Source organism: Strix uralensis, chromosome 1, assembly GCF_047716275.1.
Source record: "Strix uralensis isolate ZFMK-TIS-50842 chromosome 1, bStrUra1, whole genome shotgun sequence".
Lineage (NCBI taxonomy): Eukaryota > Metazoa > Chordata > Aves > Strigiformes > Strigidae > Strix > Strix uralensis.
This window is the reverse complement of record NC_133972.1, coordinates 161,950,142-161,966,392: the sequence shown is the minus strand read 5'-3', so window position 1 is coordinate 161,966,392 and position 16,251 is coordinate 161,950,142. Positions and strand designations below refer to the sequence as shown.

The 16,251-nt window shown below is 43.5% G+C and overlaps 1 protein-coding gene across 5 annotated transcripts in view; it reads left to right on the top strand.

Annotated features, from left to right (window-relative positions):
* The first annotated feature begins 266 nt into the window (after positions 1-266).
* ZHX1 (zinc fingers and homeoboxes 1) overlaps positions 267-16,251 on the top strand; it is a 28,146-nt gene continuing 12,161 nt past the window's right edge. For 3 of the 5 annotated variants that reach the window (XR_012631326.1, XR_012631325.1, XM_074887365.1), the window contains exons 1-2: positions 267-530; positions 1,475-1,585. The gene's annotated coding sequence lies outside the window, so the exon portion shown is untranslated. Of the gene's footprint in view, positions 531-968; positions 1,382-1,474; positions 1,586-16,251 lie in introns of those variants that run through there. The other 2 variants (XM_074887371.1, XM_074887380.1) reach the window with 2 other exon arrangements.

Sequence of the window (16,251 nt, the reverse complement as noted above, 5' to 3'; positions counted from 1 at the left end):
GCTGCCACCCGGCAACTGCCGGCCTGTCGCCCCCGTTCCTCCCCGCCGCAGCCGCTGCGCGTCGGCACCTCGCCGGGCCGAAGGGCGAGGAGACGCCGGTGGCCCCCCGGGCTGCGGCGCTGCGGCGCCGGGGCAGGCCCCCCGCGCCCGGCCGCTGCCTCGGCGGGGCCGGGCCGCCCTCCGGCGGGTGTCCGCCGCCTGACGGGCGGGGCGGCGGCGGAGCGGCTCCGCCCCCGCTCCCTGCCAGGGAGGCTGAGGCACCGGCCGCCGCTGCCCGGCCTCCCCGCGCACCCGCCCCGGGGCAGCGAGGCGCCGGGAGGATGCGAGTGGGTGCCGCGGGCGGCGGCGAGGCGAGGGCCCGGGCGCCGGCGGCGTTGGGAGTTCCCCGCTCACCCGCCGCCCCCCCGCCCCAAAAGAAGTGCAGTAGTTTGTGAAACGCAAGATGGCGGCGCGGCCGTGAGCGAAGGCGGCAGGCGGGCAGGCAGGCGGGCGGCGCGGGCTGAGGGGGCGAGGCGGAGCGGCGCCGTCAGGTAGGGGCTCGCGTCTCCCGCCGCCGCTGGCGCGGGCAGAGAGGGGGCTCTTGTCGCCGGGAGGCGGGAGGGCGACCCCCGCCCCCCCGCCCGGGGAGGCGTGCCCCCCGCACGCCCCCGCTTCCTCGGGGAGCGGGCCAGGTGCTCTCCCGGCGGCGACGGGGCAGCGCCAGCGCGCCCGCCGCCCCGCGCCTCCCTGGGGCAACGGCGGCTCCTGGCCGGCGGGGGCGGGCGGGCCGAGCCGGGCCCGGCGGGGGCGGCCGCCCCGCTGCCGCCCGCGGGGTGGGCGCGGTGGGCCGGCAGCGCCCCGCCCGCCTCCCTATTGTCTGGCGGCGGCGGGCGAGCGGCCGGCGCTGTCCCCGCGGCCGGGGGGGGTGTCGCCTGCCGGGGGCGGCGGGCTCCAGGCTGCCTGCGGGAGGCAGAGCGGGGGGGAGAGCCGGGGCGTAACTTCGCAGCGGAGCGCTCCGTGCCCTCCCCCGCCCCGGCCCGCAGGGGGATTAAAGCCCTTCGAGCCCGACGACGGTCTCCTCTCCCCGCGCTTCCCTTCTCCGCCCTGTGCCAGCTGCGAAGCCCGGAGCCTGCGCGTGGCTTTGCTCGCCGCAGGGCGGAGGAAGATTCGTCTGACTCGTCCGTCAGAAAGGAGAGTCAAGAAGTTAAATCCCGGGGCGCCCGGAGGAGCTGGCGAGTTCCCGCCCGGTGTCACCGGGCTGCGCGCACCCCCGCTGGCGCTCGGGCTGACGGACTGACTGACAGACTGACAGCAGCCGACGAGCCATGAAGTTCTGGCTCCGGAGTTGTCTCGCATCCCGTGGCGTTGCAGAGCGGGGGCGAGTGTGGAGGAATAGTGCGGTGTATGTGCAGGCCAAGTTGGGGAAGATGTCTGGTTTACGCCTCTGGGGGTGTCTGGGTTTTGGGGCGCCTTCTGACGCTCGGCTCTCCCCTAGATCAGGATGTGCAGCACGACAGATCAACACCGACTTCAGTAAACCATGTAATGGAGGCAGTTCTGGATCTCTGAAAGGGCTCAGAGTGTCTGCAGTAGTGAACGTTATCTGGTAGGTACTTGTGCTTGATTTCCGAGCTGGTTGGACTTTCTGGTAGGTTAAAGTTTACTTTGCATCGCATCATGTGAAATAGTGAAGGCTGAGATGTCCCTTGGTCTGCAAGCTGGAATAGGTGCCACTTTTACACTAGAGAAGTAGGGAGAGTGTATTGGGCGTGTCAAAGTGCATATAAACATTGTATAAATAAAAAGTGGATTTTGTTATGAAATTTGTTATGTGAAAACAAATACTCCATTAAAGGTAGGAGTGAAAGAGGAATTTTAAAAGCTGTGCTCTTGGTTTTGACCAGCAGTCTGGTTTTTGTTTGGTTTTGCTTAGAAGGATTTCACACAAAAAAAGAAACCTTGTGAGTACTCACAGAAGCCCTGTTTAAAGCAACCTGCGTGACGCAAGCTAGGGGACTGCCCTGAATTGGGACCTCTTTGAGTGAGTGCACATCACTTAGAAAACCCTTTTGTTACTGTCTTTAGACATTGCCAGCAAGGCAGTCTATTTCACTTGTATTGTTAAATGAATTCCCCTGAGCCGATTAGAAGTAAATGCTGGTTTTTATAACTGAAATGATTTGCTTTTAACTTTGGACTAGTGGTTCTTGTGTCTTTGCTAGACTGAAAAGCCCTCTGTTACCACATTTGGGTAATGTGTCTGTATACTCTTGATTGTCCCCAGACTTGTCTTTGTAAAACATAGCAGTTTGAGGTAGAGCTTTTCTTTGTGAGGCTCTCTCTCTTTCTACTCTCTTCATGTTTCTTATGACTCTCTTCTGGATTATTTCCTCTCTTGCAACACCCTTGATGACCAGTGCGTGCTTTAGCTGGATCCAGTGGCCTGGTGCCTAGCCTTGATTGCTGTCCTTCATCGCTGTTGGTTATTATCTGCACAGACAGTATTTATCACTGCATACCAATATAGCACTGGAGACTGTTAGAGCTGTGTATCGAACAGTTCTGCCTTTTGTAGATTTCTCAGTACTGAAGAATTTCTATCAAATAATGGACTTCGTGTTATCGTTAGGTTTCCTTTTGTTCCTGATGTACTGCAAAGACTGTTTCTTGTGTCTTTTGCTTCACTGAGCAGTCTATAGCACTTCACTTAAGCTTATTGCTGTGGCTGAGCTTTCCCCTGGTTTTTTGCCCCATTTGTTTACAGGTAGTCTGAGGGAAAGGATTAAATTTTGGTTAGCTTCTTCATCTAGTTATTAACACTGGTGACCCTTTTGTTTGGATGTGACTTTAGAAGAGTCTTATTTCAAAAACAGTCATCTATCTTTGAAGTCGGATTCTTTCCTCAAGTCTGAATTCAGGATTTTTTCCAGCTTAATGGAACTGGAACTTTTAAAGCACCCAGTACATATAAACTGGGTTTTATTCTGTTTGCACATAATAAATATCACCAGGGCACAATCACTTGTAGCTAAGCTATGGCTAATCTTTATTTTGGTGATCGGTTTCTCTTTACCTGGCAAGCAGAGGTCTAGTCAAGAGTTCCATGGTGTCAAATTCAGTATTTTTATGTTTTCTAATTTTTAGAAATCCTGAGCCTGTTGCAAAATTTACAGAATGATCTTTTCAGTGTCTGATTATTAAATTAAAGTCCTGTGTGATAACAGTTTTGGGGTCATGGCATGAGGGAAGGTTCTGAACATTTCTGAGTGCATGGACGTGCTGTTCTCTTCTGGGTATTAACGGTCAATATTCCCTCTCCTTGTGCTTTAGATGTGGGGTCAGTGATCCACAAATGTCCAAGATGGTTCACCTCCGAGTTGTCAGTGACTTGTTTACAAGTGTTGCAGTTTTCAGTATAGTACCATTTCTCCTTTTTCTTTTGTTTACTTGGTATTTCCTAAATAGGCAGCAATGTTGATCTTCGTGTTCTACTCCTGTATCTCCCCACTGCGTGTCAGTAGCATCACCTTTGTGAATACATATCTGTAAGAATACGATTTTCTGTTGTTATTTTTTTAAGTTTCTGATATTGTCAAATTAGGCATTAAAGCAGCTTCTTTTCTCAGGCTATCAAAGGGATGTGATTACTTATGTTTTCAGCATTATTAGAATCATTATTATTAATTCCAATTTATTGTCTTTATTCTGATTCATCTTCGCTCCTTTTTTCTCTCTTATTTTTTAAATTTTTTGTGGCTAGTTCAGTACCTTTCCAAACATTCAACGCCCTTTGCTGCATAAACAGTTGTTTCTTTTTCTGTGGAGGTGGAAGCCACCAAAAATGATACATTTCCTTATCCTGTACCAGCCAGATGGCATTTCACAATTCTGTGCCTTGCATCGCTTTAACTGATGGTTCATTTCCAGTTCTGTTGCCTTTCTGTCAAGGAACTGGAAGGAACTTCGGAAGGTCCACTCAAGTCTTTTCCATATCTTCAGAGTTCAATGAACTGTAACGTATTTCATAAAACTGTGTCTCTACTACCAGTGGATCCTTTCAAACCAGCTTCAGAAAACGGCCTAAATTGAGCACAAGTCTGCTGCTGTTGCTTGTGGGAAGATGTGTACCACGCTTTTATCCTTAAGAGCTTTGAGATCATAGTAGACGTTAAAGTGCAATAGAATGAAGTGAAAAGAGTATGATCTAAAGGGGCAAGAACTGGAATGTAGAGTAGCGCATGCATTTATATTGTTAAAAATATAAAAAGGGCAGTATCACGCTAAAGCACAGCAACTAGGAAAATTGCTGATGACTAAAAGAGGAATGAATGCGGCTAGATGGGAGAATGTTTAGGAAAAATGGTGAAGCACTTTCAATATGCTACTTTCTGCACTCCTTAAATGATGTCAAAGATAGCAAAGAACTTAATGTTGCAAAAATCCTTTAGCAGCTTGACCTCTGCTTATGCCTAGCAAGTATAAAGGAGCTCAGTACATTCTACTTCCAAAGAACCAGCTTCAACTTGTGTTTGGAGCCATTTAAGAAAGTGAGTTTGGTATTTTAGGTTCACTCCATGCAACTTGGCCTTCCCCGGTGACATTTTGCAATCTGCTGCTCACCCTCCTTATCCATCAGTCTCACTAGGAGTTGAAGGAATTTAACGTGCTGCCAGGGGACCCACAATTTGAAGTCATTGCTCAAGCAAGCCTTGAAGGCTGGCTGTTTTGTTTAAACAGTGGGCAGACAGGACTGTGTCATGAGGCATGCATAACACCTGTCCTTGCTCTTTGGCAAGGCCAGCATCGTTCTGTGAGCTCCAAATTCACCCCACCAGACAGAAGGACAGAAATGAGCTTTTGAACTTTCTAATGGTTATGATAAAAGTTCCATACATCCAGCACTCTGAATCTTCAAAGCGTCTTATGAACCACATATGTGTGCCCAGGTGGCCAAGAAGGCCAGTAGCATCCTGGCTTGTATCAGAAATAGTGTGGCCAGCAGGACTAGGGAAGTGATCATCTCCCTGTACTCGACACTGGTGAGGCTTCATCTTGACTACTGTGTTCAGTTCTGGGCCCCTCGCTACACGAAGGACATTGAGGTTCTGGAGCGAGTCCAAAGAAGGGCAACGATGCTGGTGAAGGGTCTAGAGCACAAGTCCTGTGAGGAGCAGCTGAGGGAACTGGGGATATGTAGCCTGGAGAAAAGGAGGCTCAGGGGAGACCTTATCGCTCTCTACGTGAAAGGAGGTTGTAGCAAGGTGGGTGTTGGCCTTTTCTTCCAGGTAACAAGTGATAGGATGAGAGGAAACGGCCTCACGTTGCACCAGGAGAGGTATAGATTGGATATTAGGAAAAATTTCTTCACTGAAAGGGTTGTCAAGCACTGGGACAGGCTGCCCAGGGAAGTGGTTGAGTCACCATCCCTGGAGGCGTTTAAAAGATGTGTAGATGTGGTGCTTAGGGACCTGATTTAGCAGTGGGCTTGGCAGTGTTAGGTTAACGGTTGGACTTGATGATCTTAAAGGTCTTTTCCAACCTAAATGATTCTATGATTCTATGTATTGGATAGGAAATCGCTTACAATGTGAATTAGGCAATCGTGTAGGTTTCAAGGGCTGATTCCTTGTTTATAGGTGAGGAGTGCGCTTATTTTAGCATTGTCTTACCTTACAAAGGTGCTAAGAACTTCATAGATGGAAATGCATGTTTGTATAGTCGGAGGCAGTCTTGGTAGAGGTCTCTAAGCTTGGCTTTCCTAAAAATTGAGATATATTAGCCTAAGCAAAACATGGTACTAACATGATTGCCTTCCTCCCTGTTTTATAATGGAAGGTCATGCTTCCTATGTCAAAGTGCTGTTGATTTTAAGCCTCTGCTATTGGCTCTGTGCATTGGTGTAAGGCTCTGTTTTGGTAATTAAGTCAAAATGAGATCTAGGAATATTGTATGCCCTAAAAAGAGGGGACACAATGGTGAAGGAGTCAGGAAAGAACAATTGTTACTACCTGGACTGTAGAAGACTGGTAGTTAAACCTTAGGTACAGCTGTGTGCTTCTTGAAAAAGTCCAGATTCCTGTTTAATCTTTAGAGTACTTTCAAAGTAGAATACTGCCTTTTTATCCCTAGCTCAGCTGCCTTCAGCAACATCAGTTGGAGCTGAGGGTGCTCTGCCAATCAGAGCTGTATCAGGAGTAGTTAGGCACCTGGCAGCAGTTGCCACCTAACTAGGTGGAGCACGTGTGAAAACTCAGGGGTTTCTGTTTCTCAGTAGGATTCTCAGCAATGTGAAACACATTTGTAGCTTCGGTGGAATTTTTGGAGCATTCAGCACTGCACAGTGTCCAGCCTTGTTTGCAGTGAGAATACTTACGGCTCTCTGTCCTCCAGACTTCTCAGTGGGGGTCCGGACTGACAAAAGGTTCATCATACCTGGAGCATCATATCAGTTCAAGTTTTTTGTGCACGGATCACTTTGAGGAATTGGTGCCCGTACAAGATCCCTGCCGGCACTGTAGCTATCTGTTAAAATATGATGCAAACCCACACAACTTTACTCCTTGTATCTTATGAGTGTTTTTCAAATTTGGCTTCTTAATAAGTTTTCCTTAAATTTGTTGCAGTTTGTGGGTAAGTAAAGAACTATTTTTTCTATTTCATTAAAAGAAATAATTTAAGATAGACTTTTTTTGTGAAATGATTGCAGCTTTGGGTGTTTTATCTTACAGTCCACAAACATTAACTTTAAATCTAATTCTTGACAAGTAGCACTTTTTTTTTAATTCTCTAATTTGTGGGTTCCTGCAGGGGAAAAATAAGGCCTTGTTAATATCAGCTGTTTGTTCCTTTCAGCGAAAGGAGGGAAGAGGTGAGAAAAAAGAGTAATATTGAAGTAAAGTAAGTTTACTCTTTCCATATATAGTAGAGAATTAGTCACATGCGCACATCTTTAGAAATACGTATATTAATCATTGTATATAATGTTCAGAGAGGGAGAAGTTTTATGTTTCTGAATACACTGAAATTTTACTTCAGAATCCTTTGCTTTGAAAGCTTTCCAGTATATTAATATTTGTGTGGATGATGACGGTGCAAACACCACACTCTGTGGTCACATGTGCTTACTGACAAAGAGTGAGCCATACTTTCACTGCAGTTCAGGCCAGATGCATATGGGCATGAGCTGGTTCTAAGGGCAGAATTTGTGGATATATGCTCCTTTATATGAGTGAATATCCTATTTTGGGATGTAATCCTCATGAAGTTACTATCTGTGAATTAGTGAACAGGAGCCCTCTTCCTTACCAGGCAATGTTTAATTCCGGATGCTGCAGAGAGCTGACTTGGGAGAGATGGACTGAAGGTGTGAGCTTGCTGGGGGGTTGGAATTGAAGACTGCTTTGTACCAGAGCAGCTTCTCTGCACTACCTTGTGTGGAAAGATTCAGCCATTTCCACCCAAAACAACGAAATGAAAAGCTCAGTCAGCCATTTCATCTTGACATACCCCGCCCTCCAAAACAAATACTAAAAAGAAAATGTAGGTTTTGGCCCATGCATATCCCAGTAATTTCCACTGATTAAATTGATGCTTGTAATTGGGATCTAGACAGGCCATGTTTTGCAAAATACCTTTTTTCATCTCAGTAGAGGAAGTTACAAGATTTATATAGTCCCTTTGATATTTTATTTAACCAGTAACTGGTTGGGAAGGAAAGAGTGTGTTTAGTTTACCTTTGTCCTAGATTCAGTTTTAATATCTAATGTTTAAATGAAGGGGGGGGGTTGATCTTTATTCTTAATGATTCATGCTGCCTCAAAGCACAGTGGTTTCTAGTTGTGTGCTGCCTTTCCCACTGGGGGATGCAAACAAAAGAACAATAATTTCAGACTCCTCCTTCAGTTTCCAAGAGAACCTTAGCTGCTCAGGGATAGCTTTGAATTTTAAAAGCATTTTTCTTCCAAATTATGTATTGATTGCACACAAAATAGCAGTGCTGTAATATGCAATTTGAAACAAATGCATGATGGTGCTCATTTGCTTTTAATACTGCTTTTTCCAGCAGAAAAACAAAAAGTGGATTCAGTTCCCATAAACCAGTCTTGCAAAATCCTCTCAAACATTTATTAGTCTAGACACAAAATATTCTCACCCGGCCTCAGCTTGACGATGGCAAAAAAAAAAAAAAAAAAAAGGCAAGCTAATATTGTACTTGGCTGTCAAAAAAGGGAAAGGGGGAAAAAAAAAAGCTTGCCCCAGGCTAGTGAACCAGTAACATTTTGCTGGGGCCGCCTACAACAACAGATGCATCTTATTCCCATGGGGTTTCCAGGCCTGCCTATTCTCTTATGCTAAACTTGGACACTCTCATAAACATTCTCTTTGAGTACCACACCCCAGTCATCGTATCCTGGGCTCTTCTAATTTGGTTGATTCAAGAATGACACTAATCATGTTCGTCTTGCCTCTCCTTACCAATCTTTGTATTCTCCCATCTCCCCCCAGTTATCACTGAACTAATGCATTAACTCAAAACCAATCCTAATATATGGGAACTGGCATAATTGATAGAACTCAAAATGGTTTAAAATAGGTGATTTAATCACAATTTAAATCTGCATGTAGAGATCCTTGATTTAAATTATTTCTTCTAATCTTGATTTGCATATGCGCTTTTGATGACTTTCATAAATGGTGAATGATTCTCATTGTTTGATACTGTGGTGGTCTGCAAAATTTTGTTTTGCGAAGGGAGAAATTGTATTGGTAAGTGTTTATTTCATCTGTCCTTAACGTACATTCAGAGTATTAATTTTTACTTTTTGCCAGTTTCTTATAAAACAGGGAATTATGCATATCTTCTTCTTCAGATAATGGTTAGTTCATGTAATTCTCAATTTATGTCAAACTGCATTTGGTTGGAAATGAAAATTTAGTTAAGAATTCCCCTAAACAGCATAACATGTCTGTATTATTAATTAAGCTTCTATAAGTATGTAGAATATCAAAGAATACATTTATTTAAACGTGACTATTTTTTTAATGAGACAAAATATGATACTTTTTCATACTTACTAGTTGAAATGTATTGTTTCTGTGATGTTGTATCCATGTCTGTTAAGGTTTTAGCCCTGGCAAAGCTCATGCTCAAACCTGAATTAGAGATTTTACACAGAAAACAACCTGTCCTGCTTTTTCAGCTTTGAGGCAGGACACTTCTGTCATTCAGAAAATAATTCGTATCTTCGCTCAGTGTGGATGTCTACAAAGTGAATGTCTGTCTGTAAGGTTAGTCCTTGACTGTCACTAATTCAGTGTTTTCACTAAGAATTTCCAACGAAGACAACTTGCTTCTAAAAAAAAATTTATATGAACTACAACTGTCCATTTTAATACTGATTTTTTTTTTTTCTCAGTGCTTTTATCCCATTAATAAAGACTTACCTCTTTACAGTTAGAACAGGACTTCAGGCAGTCATTGGTGCTCTTAATGAGGATAACTGGTTTAATGTTGGTAAATTAGGTAGGTGTTACTCATAGCAGGGAACGTGTTCAGTGTGTTCTTGACACGTTAGTGTAAATTAACAAAGTGTTTCTAACTAAAACTGATTTTGATTTTCCTACTCTAAATAATAGGAGGTTTAAACATAATACTGATTTTTCTCTGCCTTCACCCCCAACTCTGATGCTGTCCTGTTTGGTGCTGTGTAATTTTTTTTTAGGCTTTTCTGTTGCTTCTTAAATGTGTTTTTATTAACACATACAGTATTTTGAAATAAAATTCTACTGCCCATTCTCACTTAAGTCAGTGAGAGTATGATTTTGACCCTAGGATATTTATGCAGCTTTGAACGACCTCTATATTTTAAAACAGAACTAATCTGATTTTTTGATGGTGTTTAAATCAAATGCAAAAAAAAAAAAAAAAAGGCAAGCAGCCCCACAGCTATTAATTTTAAGCACAGTGTTTTAGTTAGCTACATACTTTCCACTTAAATCCTGTTGTGCTAATTTTCCACCATTATACTAGCATGTGAGAGACAAAAAGTGAAACTGGGTAGTCTGTTTTCGGTGATCCTCTCTGTCACTTCCCAGCCAGGACTGAACATGGGAGGTTTGTGTTTCTCCTGCAGAGTTGCTCACATGACAGGCAGCTCCAGCAGAACAGGGCAAAAGGTGCAGCCTCTGGCTTGCCTCAGCCAGTGGCTCCCAAACTGGGGGTTGTCCTCCTCAGCAGGGCTCTGAGCAGTTAGGAGAGGGGTCCCACGTCTGGTGGAAAGTAAGTCACGGAGGTGAGATTCACAGTCAAAGTTTGGGGCGTCAGCCTGGATAACAATGAAGTGGGGAACCAGTCTGGTGAAAGACTTGATTCTTACTGAGTTTCTTTGCTGCTGCATTGAAGGCCTTCGTTTAGGTGAGCCCGGAGCAGTGGGGGACAGCGTTACTGCTGGGCTCTTAATCCAACAGTGCTTGTGAAGCAGAACATGTGAAACACAGTAACTGCAAACCTCCGGCTCCCTGTGCCCTGGGCTGAGGTTGTTCTGGTCTGCTGACTCTTTAAGACCCTTCATTACTCTGTGGTAACTTGAGTACACAGTTACCTCTCTGACTTCTGCGGGTGACCATACTTCAAGATGCAGCTTTTTTTTTTTTCATGTGTTATAGTTGGAAGGCTCTGTAGCCCCCTGTCTTTTACTCTTTTTGTCACTGGGCTGATTGGCAGTAAACACTGTTTATCCACTCTGTGAATGCGTGATGGCGGGGGGGAGAGGGGGGATCCGTCTTTGTCGCACACAGAATAAGACATTATCTCCCACAGAAATCAGTGGGAGCATCTACGGAGTACAGTACAGAACTCAGCAGGGGGGGTGGAGTCAGGTCACTGTTGCAAATAAAAATGCTTTGCTTTTCAAAAAGGTTAGCTTGGTACACAGTGGTATTTTACTAGATAGATGAGACCTGCAGAGAGTGTTTATGTAGGCAGCTTGAGCTACCCTCCTTCCTTTTAGTTATAAGCTGAAACATCCAGAAATGGTGAGGAGAAAAATTAAGAGTAGAAGGGACTTCTGGAGATCATCTAGTCCATCCTCCTGCTCAAAGCAGAGTTAACTGTGAAGATAGAGTTGTTCGGGGTCTTACCAAGTCTTGAAAATTTCCAAGGATGGAAATTCCTTAAAAGTTCCCAGCAGATCTCCACAACCTCTCCAGACAACAAAGTTACATAAATTACGGGTCTGTATCCTGGTGTACACAAGTCTGTGTGTACATGTGGAGCATGTAGCAGTGCGTATTAGTGTCACCTGGTGAGTCCATTGTAAGTCCTTGTTTTCAGTTTCTTATGACCATTGAAATGAGAATTTCTCACACCATTTCTGTTTGGAGACTGCTTTTGTTTTCTGTTCATTGAGCTTTGGGGGAACATTCAACTGGTTTAAGAGCAAAATCAACTTCAAGGAGTGAAGCAAGGAAAGGCAATCTCAGTGTAAAAGCAGTATTACCATTCTTTTTCTGAACAGCTCTGTGTCTCAGGGACAGAGGAACTTGACATAGGAACTTGAAATTTGGCAAGGATCTAGCCCTGAGGTCTAAGAAATGCATTCCACAGTTTAAAAAAAAAATAAATAAAATGGCAGAATTATGGGTCATAATGTATCACTACCTTTTTGTATCCAAGGTAGAATTCACAGGATCTTTTGTTACCTGCTTTTGATCATGCCTTTATGCCTGTCATGCACACTTGCAAATGCCACTGGTCTAGCAGCAAGGTATAAAAGTGTTGGGAGTTGCTAATCCCTGAGACCTAGTCCCACTTGTTTAAGGGTAGAGTGCTCCCAACACTTTAATTACTGTTGAGAAGATACCATTTTGCTATGATGACAGGCAAATATTAGTGAAAGTAGATAGCAGCCGATTTGAAATCTGGTTTCCAATGTGAGAAGGGCGCATGTGGTTAGTTGCAATCAGTGGAGGAGGGGGAGAGGAGAGGGAGACAGTTTGTGCTGAGCTGTGTCACCTTCAAAAGCGCGGGGGTTCCTGTGTAGCACGAGGGATGATTAGAGAATGAGTAGGGCTGTCTAGCAAAGGAGACCATCTGTAGGACTGCTGCTTTGGTCTGTGAAGAAGCTGAAAGGTGTCTGGGGACATAAACTCTGGGAAGTAAAAGGAAGATCTTGTATTTCCAGCACTAGACTAGGGCCTGGGAAAACGAAGGTCTCTAGAAATTTTTTGTCTGGGAAAAAAAAATGCAGATTCAAGTTGAAAGGAACATTTTGTGAAATCATGTCTGTGCCAGATCATTTCATTTTAAAGAAGAAAATCCCGGGAGAATAAAACCTTTTGTTTTGATGTTTTAAGGATAAACTTTTTTGATAAACAATTCCTAAAATGAATAATTTTTTTAGTGCTCTATTTTTTTAAAGCCAATATGAAACATTTTCTGGGTTGAATTAAATGTTTATTCAACCCAAAACACATTTAAAAATCTTTTCATGTCAGTAATTTTATTTCTTCCTCCTTTCCTTTTTCTATGTAACAGCACAGCAAGCAAAACAAAACAGAGCTGTAACTATGCAAAAAAAGTATTCCTAACTCTGCTGCCATTTTGTTAAGTATGATAAGCAGTCTGATACTCGCTTTCAAGAATAATTGTACAGACATGTCTGATGTTAAAAGTACCGAGTGCTCACAATTTGAATTGAACACTTCAGTGGTAAAAAAAAAAAACCCCAAAACCTGCTTATATGAGGTTTAGCTACCAAGGTGACCAGATCATGTGAAAAATAAATGTTTATGTGACTGAGGAGCAGAGACTCACACCATATATGTTAAAGGTACTTCTTCATCGGTGCACCCATGATTGTTAAGTACTTGTCACGTTTGATCAGTAGCTTTTATGTGATCAAACATAAAAACTGGTTATGGCTTTGTGTGTCAAAAGCGGTGGTACAAGTTACTGTGCTCGCTGAGAGATACCTGGGGGATATTTTGTAACAGAGAAAGACAATCTAGGTCATTTAGTGGTCACTTCTGGCCTGAAATTCTGAAAGTTACTTCGGTGGAACCTGCTCATTACCCGTTAAAACCAGTGGCGATAGGGGGAATCCAAGAAAACCTAGGCGCAGGTCCTGTGGCAGACTGCTTTCAGCCTCTGTTGGGCTTTGTGTTGTCTTCCCAGTGCTCCAGCATGGGTCTGGCTGTGGCATACCCTGAAACTGTGCGTGAGCAAGCAGTACAGTCGCTTTTGTGACGTGCCTCCCTCATTACAAATTGTAATGTGACAAGGACCCTAAGCATGCCCTTATCTTTGTAGCACACATGAAGTCCTGCTGAAATCAGTTTGACAAGTTTTGCTCCCATGTTGAATTAGAACTGGAACTAATTTTAAAACAGGGATCAGATGTGAATATTGCAGGGTTTAGGTAGAGATTTGCCTTTATTTTGGAGTCATAAGCAGTAATGTCCCCTGATCTTCGCAGATAATGAACAACTGAAGAAAAAGGCACTATAAAATGTAGTCCTTCACCCATCTCGCTGAGAGGCAGTACAGATCAGAGCAGATTAGCCTACACTGGGCTTTGTGCAGAATAGCTTTTGACGTGGATATATCTACTCTGAATAAATGGTAATAGTTAGAAGGAGACTAAACAAAGGATCAACAATTGCATGTTGTCATGGATTAATCAGATGCTATAAGAAGAAGACAAAATGTTTTCTGTGTTGAGAGAGATTGTAGGCAATTTGTAATCTAGGTGATTTCAAAAGTTAGAAACAGTTTCTATTGCTTCATCTTCTCCTGAGCCACTCTGTGCATATTCTTAAAATGACATTATTTGGGTTTGGATTTTTTGTTGGCACACTTTTCCTGCACGCTGGATGGAAGTGTCATACAGCAAGCAGGGAGAAGTGCCTTTTCATAAAGCATACAACCTGAACACACAGTGAACACTTTCTGTAATCTCATTTGTTTTCTTGCTGCATCGGCTACTCCTGTTTGGGAGAAGGAAGAGGTAGGTAAAAAATTTGTGCTAGAAACAGATTCTTTTATGTGTGTTTTCTGCTGTCAACCCTTTGTCTTTTCCTTCTCAAACTATAATCAAAAGGGGCAGAAGGTTTCTGCCTGTGTTTAGAATATTTATATAAATCTTTATCCAAATCTGTTATAGAGACAACTTTAAATGTTGAATTCCACTGTGGAGAATAAATCTATTTTGATCTTGAGAGATCAAGAATGCAACTAATTGACAGTTTTGCCTCAGATTCTTTCACTGAAAAATTATGCTTCTAATGTAAAGCAAACACCTGGAATATTTCATTACAAACCAAATTGCACAATATAATGTCAATATTAACAGCGAGGGATAAAAATACAGTCCAGATGAAAATAGAAAATCTTAATCAATATTTAGTCATGTGTTTGACCCTAAAGTATGTAAGGGACGAGCCAAAGCAGTCTCTGACCCATTAGTGATGATCTTCAGGAATTCATAGAGGATGGGGAAAGGTCTCAGAGGACTTGAGACAGACAAACGTAGTACCTAGTCTTAAATGAGGGAGAGGCATGAGCAGAGGAGCAGAACATGTAGGGAAGCACAGATCAGTTAACGGGATCTTCATTCCCAGCACAATACAGGAAGAATTTACTAAAAATCAGTGTGTAAGATTGTAGAGAATTGTGATAACGTTCTTAAAAAGGTGGATTTGTCAAAACCAGACTATGTCAAGCCAATCTGGTTTCATTTTTTGCTGGAGTAATTAGCCTACTGGAACAGGATGTTGCAGACCTTACTGAAGTCAGGATAGATGGCAAGGTCCCACATGGCATTCTTGTGAGCAGTACAGGAGAGGTGTTCTAGAGGAAGTACAAGGCTGATGCATAATTGATTTGATAAACTACTTGAGTGCGAGTTTTCATAATCCCCTGGTAAACTGAGAGAACATGTTGAGCAGGGTGGTACAGATGGAATAATCCCATTAGCGCGCCAAGGAGAAGAGAACGGAGGTTTCTGTAAAGTCTGTGGAGGAAAGAAGGCTGGGAGGGTTGCAAGCATCTCGCTTTGAGGTTTCAGTGAATGCTGTTGTAGCTCTTCATTAAGCTCTGAATTAAACAGGGTTTTGAAATCACAACATCCTTTTAAAAAAAAATCTTACATAGCATAGTCAGAAGAGCATAGATGCAGCTTTCTTTTTCTGAGATGTGCTTGTATCAAAGAAACGTGTTTCTCTGTTGGTAAACAGTGGAGGGATAGGATAATCTGCCTGTGCACGATGAGCACAACTGAACCACAGCAGATAGGTGGTACAGAGGTTTAGCTGGACGGCTGCAAGTGCTGCAATTGCATATGGACCTGTAGGCTTGGAGGCTCTGTGAATGCTATTGGGTAAATGAGGGGACTGGAGAAAAACACTTATTATTGATTTGTTGGACAAGTTTCCCATTTTATTTATCTCCATCCTTATCTTGAACGTGCTTCAACACTGCATGTCAGGTCAAATGTTGCTTTCACTTGTGCTCTGTGCCATCCCAGAACAGGACCCTTAGCAAGCCCTTATGATCACTCATGCTGACCTGCATGTAGATCCTACGTGCTGCGCTAGGGATGAGGCACTGCAGAGTATTGCAGTCACTTTTCAGACTTCAACTTCAGTCAGCAAAACTAGCTGTTAAGTAGCTTTTGAAAACAGGCATTTCTGGCATTTTTAAAATTTTACTCAAGATCACAGAAAGATTAGGTAATACCACCCAGTTCTTCCCCAAGAGCATTGCTCAACATTGAGTCTTGGCAGTTGTCTTTCTTTTGTCAAGAGCCCTCTAGCCCCATAAAAAAGCAGTACGGTTAGTAATGCTCTACCTCTTGTCCCTCAGGACACTGAGACAAATGGATCCATTTAGCTTTGCTTCATGGTTCTTTCACTGCAAAGATAAATGAGATGGTGTGCAATACATACTTTGTATATACAGTAAAATAAATATCTTTTACACTTCTGTGCAGTTTTACAGACTGTCAGCATTAACTTGTGGAAGAAGGGTATCTTTCAACTTCAGTACTATTAAATAATTGCCATCCTGGAATGATGATTACCCGCAATTTATTGAGCATTGTCGGTGTCCTTAATGCCATGTAACCATATCCTTGGCATAAAAAGCCTATCATGTCAGACTGTGCACTTTGGATGTAAGCACAGAAATAGTGCAGAGGGTGACTGTCAAAAACATTTGGGAGGGATTTTTATGAAAAAGTGAGGTGAGGCATACAGTTTCAAAAACACAGCTTA